The sequence below is a fragment of the Mesoplodon bidens genome, assembly GCF_964165515.1.
Source record: "Mesoplodon bidens genome assembly, chromosome: 18".
In the NCBI taxonomy this organism is placed as follows: domain Eukaryota; kingdom Metazoa; phylum Chordata; class Mammalia; order Artiodactyla; family Ziphiidae; genus Mesoplodon; species Mesoplodon bidens.
This window is the reverse complement of record NC_138175.1, coordinates 39,337,731-39,348,427: the sequence shown is the minus strand read 5'-3', so window position 1 is coordinate 39,348,427 and position 10,697 is coordinate 39,337,731. Positions and strand designations below refer to the sequence as shown.

Sequence of the window (10,697 nt, the reverse complement as noted above, 5' to 3'; positions counted from 1 at the left end):
TCCCTTTTCTCCACACCCTCTCCAGCATTTATATGGTACTGGCACAAAAACAGAAATATAGATCATGGAACAGGATAGAAAGCCCAGAGATAAACCCACACACATATGGTCACCTTATCTTTGATAAAGGAGGCAAGAATATACAGTGGAGAAAAGACAGCCTCTTCAATAAGTGGTGCTGGGAAAACTGGACAGGTACATGTAAAAGTATGAAATTAGAACACTCCCTGACACCATACACAAAAATAAACTCAAAATGGATTAAAGTCCTAAATGTAAAGCCAGACACTACCAAACTCCTAGAGGAAAACATAGGCAGAACACTCTATGACATAAATCACAGCAAGATCCTTTTTGACCCACCTCCTAGAGAAATGGAAATAAAAACAAACAAATGGGACCTAATGAAACTTCAAAGCTTTTGCACAGCAAAGGAAACCATAAACAAGACGAAAGGACAGCCCTCAGAATGGGAGAAAATATTTGCAAATGAAGCAACTGACAAAGGACTTATCTCCCAAATTTAGAAGCAGCTCATGCAGCTCAATATCAAAGAAACAAACAACCCAATCTAAAAATGGGCAAAAGACCTAAATAGACATTTCTCCAAAGAAGATATACAGATTGCCAACAAACACATGAAAGGATGCTCAACATCACTAATCATTAGAGAAATGCAAATAAAAACTACACTGAGGTATCACCTCACACCGGTCAGAATGGCCATCATCAGAAAATCTCCAACAAGATTTATATGGGTGAACCAGTTGTGGTATAGCCATACAATGTCATATCATACAGCAGTAGAAGGATAGAATTATGAGGAATGCAACAAGGATGAATCTCAGAAACACTATGCTGAGAAAAAAGCTAGACACACAAGAGTATGTACTTTATGTTTCTGTTTATATGACTTTCTAGAAAAGGAAAAATGAATCTATGGTGACAGAAAACATATCAGCAGTTGCCTGTATCAAATATGGAGTAGAGAGTGACTGCAAAGAGGAAAAGGAAAACTGCAAAGGGGGGTAATAGGAAAATTGTCTACCTTGATGGAAACAGAGTTACAAAATATTTACATTTGTCAAAATTCATTAAAGTGTACATTCAAGTTAGTATATTTTTATATTATACCACAATATATTTCTTTTAATAAAAATAATTATGAAGAGTAGGTAAGTGGGCAAAGGACCTGAACGCCAGCTTTAGCTATATTAGAGCTGTAAAATCAAAAAAAGATCAAGTTGCCCCTAATTTAAAAACCAAGAAAATGCATAGAAGTTGAGGAATAGAGATTTTAACTTATTTTAAGAGTGAGTTTTCTAACAATTAGAGCTTCCTAAAAATGAAATAAACTTATTTTGAGTTGGTAATTTCTTTCTCAGTGAGGACATTCAAGTACAAGATGACGATCATTTTTCAGGTATGTTGTAGAAGTGCCTTAGAGACTGAAATTTGCATTAACCAATATTTAAGATGATTCAATAACATCAGAAAATATGCTATATTTATATATGCTCTTTTATGGTAGAATTCTGTCTATAATGTTTTCTAAAATATCCTTTGAATTAATATTTCTTTTTTTTTTTCTTTTTTTTTTTTTTTTTGCGTTATGCGGGCCTCCCACTGTTGTGGCCTCTCCCGTTGCGGAGCACAGGCTCCAGATGCGCAGGCTCAGTGGCCATGGCTCACGGGCCCAGCCGCTCCGCGGCATATGGGATCCTCCCGGACCGGGGCACGAACCCGTATCCCCTGCATCGGCAGGCGGACTCTCAACCACTGCGCCACCAGGGAGGTCCCTTGAATAAATATTTCAATAGTAGTCTCCAGTGCTGCAAATGTAGGCCAGAAAGTTAGATCTGTGCACAGTCTATTTTTTAAGAAGCTTGTAATCTGGAAGAGAAGATAGACAAAAATGTTGTAGCAAAATGAAGTAAGTTTCATAATAGAGATATCCTCATGCTCTTATATGACATGGAAGCAGTGTCACATTCTTAATATGTCATCTTTTTCTGAAATACTTCAGTATTAATTTCTAACAATGATAATAATTAATTAAGGCATGAATTATTTACGGAGAGATACTAGTTATTCCTAAAATATTCGGAGATTGTTTTAACATGAAGGTATTTCTTAGAATACCTCCAGTAAAGTTCCAAAACGTGTCTTTCAAAGCCTAAATGTGTTTGTACAATCCTGAAAACCTCAAGGAAAAATGTGAATGTTGCTGATTATCCACCATTTAAAGTATTCTAGGCTTTGGCATTTTTCTGTAAGTATAAATAATTGACTATGAACTATGCAGAGAGTTGTTTTACCTGAATTTCTTTGAGATCCATCAGATGTGGCCATTAAAATGAGACAATCTCCTCCATTACAACTACTCACTGTGCAGGCTTCTAGTCAAGCATTGGTGGAGATAGTGCAGCTCAATTTAAATTTAAAATTCAAGGTAATGTAACTAAACAAGTTAGTCCTATCCTTTTCCCCTTACTTTCCCTTAGAGAGTTTTTGAAGTTAGGGATTTGTAAAATGAAAATATTAAACCAAATTTAATAGCAAAATGTCATTGATATCATTAGTGAAACCAAGCCCAGTTTCCATTTACTCCAAAGTATAAATTGCCTATCTGAGAAGCAGTTCAAATTTAAGTCATGTCAGATTGGTGGTCTTTCTGAGTTTCAGTTTGGAACTCTTATTTGAAGTCATTGTTTCATTCAAGAGTATCTCAATATCAATAGCAGGTTTTCTACTTCAGCAAAAGCCTTGATGTACATCAGTGCCATTGGGTCCAGAGGATAGCCTCTTTGTACGTTTTTTTCTCCCAGTCTCACTGCAATGTTAAAGTCACTGATATCACAGAGCACATTTCTAATCCTAACTATATGCCCTAATTTTGGCAGAAATCCACTCCTCCACTTTTATGCAATGTATTAACAACCAGAAATTTAATTGTATTTGTTGAGACTGTAATATCAACGTGAAGCATTCCTTTTTTGAAGCTCAAATTCTTAATACTTGCTTTCCCCTTTGCAAGAAATACTTACTCCTTTACTCCCTTGTCCCCTTAGGCTACCTACGTCATACATCAGTTAAGAAGACATTTCACAAGGGATGCCTTTCCTCATCCTTCCAGGTGAGAAAGGCTCCCTGTTCCATGGCTCATAGTACCCTGTCTATATTTACTACAATTAGTAATTATTCTTTAGACTGCAGGCTCTAAGAAATATGGACAATGCTTGCTTTTCCACACCTTGTATTACCAGCACCTAATGCAGTGCCTGGGACATAGTAGAAGTTCTATAAATATGTAATGATTGATGAATGAATGAATGAACGAATGTGTTAGTAACAAGATAAATGCATAAATCGTATTTGTAAAGCACAATACAAAGTAATTTCATTAATATTCACCCACTTGTTTGTACCTTTATACCCTTCTCTTCATTTATATATCTTAGAATTACTTTTAATTTTATCAGCAGGGATACAGGATTTAATGATGAAATTTTGATGAAATGTATTAGAAATATTTGTGAGTGAGTAAGCACTATGCCATGGTGAGAGAGAGAAAAAAAATAAAAGCTATTGCTATATTCTTGACTCAAGTCATACTCAATATTATTTGTTACATATTATATTACACACACAAATGCATTCTCACTGGCATGGTATCACCTACATTATTATAATTTCCATTTCCTTCCCAATCCCTTTAAAGCCCATATCTGACCCTTAGACTTATTAAATTGCATTGTTTTAAACCACTTCTCCAATTTGTCAAGGTCATATTATGGTCATGTTGAATTTTGATCTTGACAAAGTATTAATCAGTCTTATCAACTAAAGAGAACCGTAAATGACTAAATCCACATGCTTTTCTATCATCCTAGACTTGATGAAAATATTAAATAGCCTCTGGCCCAGGATTGACCTCTACATATAAAACTTCTGTCCACTTTGGTTAAGAAAGAACTATAAATGAGTTTAATTGTTCTACCTACTTTGTTTCCAATAAATAGGTCTCTGGTGCTGATCTATTTTTATAAATTTGTGAATGAATTCAATTAGTAACATTTTTTATAATATTAATATTTAATGTCTGATTTCAAGTCGTGGATGAAAAAATGCTAACATCAATGAAAACTACTACTTGCCCAAATAGATTAATAATAGTAAGAACAGTTAAAGTAGATTTTAAATCTACTGTCATGTTTATTTACTTTCCTGAATTGTTCCCACTGTGCCACTTCCTTACTTTCTGAATATGACAGGTTCATGCATGACGTCCTCCTCTAGATGCTATGCCATTAAGAAATCTCACTGATTATAATAGGTGATCATCTATGATGGATAATAAGATAAATATGCTTGTGCATTTTCAATCACAAATCCATGTCTTGCACAATGAAATGATTTTACTTGTTGCTTGATCACGGGGACTTCTTCCTCTGAATAAATAAGACTTGACTTTGCCTCTTTATGCAGTCATCTCTTCACAGTTCTGCCTCTCTCCAGTAGACTGTGTCTCCTTAAAGACAAATGAATATTCATTCATCTTTGATCCCCATTGCTTAGCATGTATAGTAATTGTTCAACAAATATTTTTTTAATAAGTTAAACACCAATATGCCGTGAAGTAGGAAAATCTGGAGATGTGAGTGGTCAAGATGGGGGGTGTGATTAAAGGACCCCTCTGAATTCTAAGAACAACATACTTAGGAGGGAATGCATGAGTAATCAACGGGGCTGACTACTTGACAACTAGTATGTATTCAACTTTCAAATTCTATATTATAAGCATCCCTGAGTGTAATTTGAAATGGATAGACAGGAATTTTTATTTTATTTTTTCTAATGAGGAAGCAGTGTAGGTCTCTATTCTCATGGCCTCTGTTGCTTCCTATGAATATTTCTCCAATATCTTGACATAATCATTTTCAGGAAGCCAAGAGAGTCCAAAAGAAAATGACAAACAACAGAAATTGCTTTCATTTTCTAGTGTTTGGAAAAACATAAAAATAGGTTTAAGTTTTTCAAACATACTTAGATTTCATGAGATTTTACTTGGTTTATAATCAATATGATAAGATGCATATATATGTATATAGAATCATCATTCATTTTAAATTGCAAATAATGTGTATCCCCATGGCTGATTTGCAAACTGTCAATAATAAGAACCAAGCTTATGTCCTCCTAGGTCTTTTGTAGCCCCATTTTAACACATTTTCTGAAAGTTATTTCACTTCAACCACTCTAGATACTTTCTAAAAAAACAATAGATGACTTTTTAAAATTTTCATTTCAAAATGAAAATATTAAAATATGCTAAAAATTGGTACAATAATGGAAGCCACAATTTACCATGTAAGTTTGTTTGTAATTGAGCAAAATATGTTCCAATAATTTTTGCATTGTATTTGCCTTTCTCTCTGTAATTACTAACCCTTTTTCTTTCACTATGGAATGTGAATTTTGATTTCTTATCTTCAAATTTGCCTTTAAATACATTTCTACCCTTATTTTTTTTTCCATCTGGAAGCTAAGTTTTCAAGAGAAAATTTGTTTCCACAAATATTGAATGTCTTCATATTAGGAATAATTCTAATGCAACTACTTTGTATATGGAAATGTGCCACTGTGTTTAGGAAGGCTAAACACATACTTTTGGGTAAGTTCAAAAAAGATTACTCCAATGAGTCAACCAAATATATTTCAAGCATATTGATAAGAAATTTCAAACTAATTGTGTGTGATAGCCATCAATTAAAGACGTAAAATGAATGCCTGCTATTTTAAAACATAATTAAGCCAAGGGAAAGCTGTGCATAACTAGCATGTTCTGTAAAGATAATTGGCTCACTAACTAAATTCTAACAGCCCATTCACATTTCTAGATTTTAATTGAAGAATGGATGGAAATAGTAAGGTGAGCTCATTGCCCAATACACATAAGCATGTGACAATTTTAATTTCTGCAGAGATGCCCATATTGTATGAAATCTTATTAATATTGTGATGGAATACAGTGAATCATGCTGTGAAAGAAGCACATATTTGACTGTTGTACATGTGTTCACACACATACACACACAAACACACAGATACACACACATTTCTTTTCTCTCCTCTCTATTCTCATTTCAGTCCAATTTTTCCTTTTCTTAGATAACTGGTATCATGAATTTAATATAAATACTTTGAATCCATGCTTGAACATTTTACTATATGCAAATGAATCCATGAAAAATACATGATTGCTTTGAGTTTTAAAAATTTGTATACATGTCATCATGCCAAATACGTAATCTTGAAAATCATGTATCATGTATATAATTAATTATTTCGAGTGAAGTATTGCATTGCATCTTAAAAATAGTTTATATATGTCTTTTGTAAGCAACATAAACTGGAATTTTTAAATTTATTTTTATTGTCTCTGTGATCAAATGTATTGTGATTATTGATCTATTTCTCCTTTATTTTTCCATGTTTTATCCCTCCCAGTACTAACTTCGTTTAAACACATTTTCATTCTCTTTTTATGGTCTACCTTTTTATGAATCATATATGAAGTATTCATTTTTAGTGTTTTCTGAAAATTTTGACATATATTTCTAACTTTAAAAAGTCTAAAACTAATTATCTCATCTTCCTCCTAAGCGGTTCATAGACCCCTCAAATTTTAAATCTGATCTCCAGTATTTCAGTATATTATCTAGTGTTTTAGTTTTACTTTGTACATACCCCCATTGGCTATTATTTTTTACACTCAACCGTTATTCAGGTTCATTCCAACATTACAAATTTCTTTGCTGGTCACTGTTCAGTGCACCCTCCTACTTCTTTTTATGATTATTTTCTTTCTTACTGAAGAACATTCTTTGTACAATGGTCTCCAATCTTGCCTAAAACACATGAGAATTATGTGAGAACTTTTTAAAGCTCCCATTATTGAAACACCACCTAGATCACTTTGGTTAAAAAAAACAAATCTCTTGGGCTTCCCTGGTGGCGCAGTGGTTGAGAGTCCGCCTGCCGATGCAGGGGACACAGGTTTGTGCCCCGGTCCGGGAGGATCCCACATGCTGCGGAGCGGCTGGGCCCGTGAGCCATGGCCGCTGAGCCTGCGCGTCCGGAGCCTGTGCTCCGCAGCGGGAGAGGCCACAACAGTGAGAGGCCCGCGTACCGCAAAAAATAAAAATAAAAAAAAAAAAAAAAAAAAAAAACAAATCTCCAAGTATTGGCTTCAGGCATCAGAATATTTTTTAATGCCTTCAGACAATTCCAATAGCTGCTGCTACTGCTTTAGTCATTTTTTGTTGTTGTTGTTACAGTTTGTGTGTGGTAATTCCTCTTTGTCTATGAATGAAAATTTCTTTACTTCTTGTTCTTGAGTAGTTTTTTAAAATGAGGTGTAGAATTTTAATTTGGACAGCTATATGTCCTCAGTACTTTGAAGATATTATTCTATTGTTTTCCAGCATCTACCTGTTTTCTGATAAGACAACAGCATCTACCTGTTTTCTGATAAGACAACGGATATTTAAAGCCAGCCCTCAAAAACAAGGCTTATTATTTCCAGGGCCCCCTTGAATTTCTTGGTTTCAACTCCTCCTCACTATTCTAATGTTGAATTTGTTTTTTTCCCTTAAATCCTGAGACTGGGGATCCCCCCCTTTTTTGTAAGCTTGTTCATTTTCTTTTTATGTGTTGCTACATGTAAAAGCAACATATAAAAGAAAACACAAGTATAACAAACTGTGTGTTCAGATTGGAAGAAAGGATTCTCAATATCAGTTCAGCCTATCCTATTGACTGAAAGCATTTACCTTCTTTCTTTTACAACTAACTTGAATATTATGAGTCTTACATCTAATATACAGTACTCTTCACCCTTCTTGGAATGTCTATACTCAATAAGGACATTAGTTGATTTGTCACTAATATTGCTTTCCCTACATGTGAGTGCATTCAGAGTTCTATCCTGTCCCATATACATAGCATAATCTTATATTTTGTATCTAACTGGCATCAGTTTTCCTTTTTTATTCAATTTACTTTTAAGGTTTACTTTTAGCAGGACTGTACTGAAACACTCTTACACCTTAATAGATCTAATTGTCTGGACTTAAAATAATAGATTTTTGTATCACAGGGGCATTTGTCTTTACAGATACTGATTTCTGTTCTCTGCACATGTTTTCATGTTATATGCCCAGTGTAATATGAAGCGAGTTAAGTTATTGTGTTGCATATAGTAAAGAATCCAGCAGAATAATGTTATTTAGGGTTTTTTTTCATTATTTCTATGAATAACAACAACATCAACAATACTAGTAATAGAAAAGATAATTTCTACCTATAGCAAGTCTCAGTTTTTTCTTAAATGCAGTAGAAGGCCCTTCACACCCTATTTGTCAGCTTGGCTTCAGGTTTTCATTTTGTTGGCTAGAAGACAGATAAAGGGGATTATGGACAGAACTGAGCCTGGTTTCTGCTAATCTCCAACTTGAATTCTTTCAAGGGTTGCAAAATATGATTCAAGTATTTCACAGGCCTTTATAACCTTTGTCATCTGTCTGGTATATGTGCCATCATGGGTGGATTTGGAACTGACATTTTATATCTCTGATCTCAACTGTATAAATATTTGTTTAGACTGGCTATCAACATAGAACACAGACATTCTCTTCTGATGTATGGATGATAGAATAGTCCTTAACTGGGCTCCTAAGGATGGGGCAGGCACAAACTAACAGAGGGCAATGAGGCAAATTTTCAATGAACTCAGATTTTATATTTTCCTTTAGGTAAAAGAGTGGTTGCTTCTATATCAAAAAACTATTTCTTATAATTTGGGTTACATTAAAAATATCTAATATATACAACCATTTATCTGAATCTATAATAGTGACTTGGTTTTCTCAAATACATTATATATGGAGTCTTTTAGACTGGAATTAAATTAATCATGGTTGTATTTTTTTTTTTCTATAGACTTCCCAGCTATTTTCCCCTAGGAAAACTCTCTTAAATAATCAAGAGAAATATTTTAGGCAACATTATGTAAATCATCACCCTTATTAGATGAATTAATATTCTTGAAGTTATAGCTCATTTCATGGAAATCAGATTAACCTGATGTTATGGGCATTGTCATTTATCAGTAAGTTATTTGTTAATATGCTCAGTATGTGACATAAAATATGTAACTTTAATAAGAGAATGGATCACCTCAAATAATTTAGCAAATCTTGAAAATGATAAGGATTAAAATTGTGGATGTATAAAGGACACAGAAGCTTGGAGAACTTTAAAACCATCTATTTCTTTCCTGTTTCCCTCAGACAAGGAAATGAAGGTTGACACTTTAGCATGGTTTGGAAATCCTTCTAAAAATTATCTGACTTTCTCTTAGAATTAAGAAGTAATTTAAAGTTTTAAGAACTGCAGAACTGATCACATGAATTACCATAATTTAGTCAAGAATTTTTTTGAATATCCACCTTTTGACAAACATTGTACATATATATACCAGGTTGTAGAGATGAATAAAATCATCCTTTGTCTCAAATAACTGAAAGAAAAATCCCCCAATATTAGCGAATACAGAGGAATTAAGGATGATGCTATGAGAAAATTTTTATAATGTGAAATTTATTAAGTTAAATAAAATATTGTGCTTTTGAGATTAGAATGCCTTGTTTTTGTTCTAATGATACTGATGATAGACAGTGGTTGTATTTTGCAGAAGTTTTATGGGAGCAAAATAAAAACTTGGTAATGTGATATAAATTTGGTCCCCCAAGGCGATTTTTATTGTTATTTCTATTGGTGTTGTTAATGAGAGAAATTTCTGTGAGCTATTAGAAAAAAAAAATGTGGATATCAATATCTAATCAAAAAGAAGGACAAAATAATGGATAATTAGAGAATATATATAACCAGTAAATTAAAAATATACTCACATGCTAAGGAAGCACAGTGGTGGAAGTTTTGCTCATCATAAAGCTTTAACAGTGAGTAGAAGGTATCTTGGTGTCTTGGGTGTGGGAAGATATGCTAACAACCAGTGATAGATCCGTTGTAAAATTTGGAACTGTTTCTTTGGTATTAAATTTCACTTAAGACCTGTGCTTCTGGACAGGATGGAGTAATAGGAACTGGATTTACTCTCCTGGCTTAAACTGCTAAAAGTAAAAAAATATATATATTAAACAATAGTTTTAGACATTGAACAACAAACAGCACAAGACAATGGTTGTATAAAGCTGTTAATTATAATGATAACCCATAAAAACCAGTGGCATAATGTTTTGTGTAATACAGTTAAATGTTGGTGTTTGAACAAGTCCCTGGTCACCTGTAAAAAATAAAGGTGGATTCTCTTTTCATATTTATTAACAAAATGAATTTCATAGGGATGCAGTATTTAAGTATGTTAAAATACTACAATTACTAGAAGAAAACATTTTTGTTTTATTTAATAAAAGTTAATTTTTAAAATTTTTTATATTTATATGTGTTGCATTTATTGCTTTAAGATTATACAAATATGTTTTGATATAATTTAATACATGCAGCATCAACTAGAGTATTCAATACACAGAGTATTCAATGGGTATAAGCTTAGTAGTGGGACCAAATTAGCCCTAGACTAACTTGTTTCAGTTGCAGCCTAATAAGGCTTA

The 10,697-nt window shown here is 33.3% G+C and overlaps 1 long non-coding RNA gene across 1 annotated transcript; it reads right to left on the bottom strand.

Annotated features, from left to right (window-relative positions):
- Positions 1-3,596: 3,596 nt before the first annotated feature.
- LOC308606315 lies at positions 3,597-10,220 on the bottom strand. The gene is made up of 3 exons (XR_014013799.1): positions 9,975-10,220; positions 8,366-8,454; positions 3,597-4,531 (listed from the first exon to the last, which is right to left on the bottom strand). It is a non-coding gene; the product is annotated as an uncharacterized lncRNA (long non-coding RNA).
- Positions 10,221-10,697: the final 477 nt, after the last annotated feature.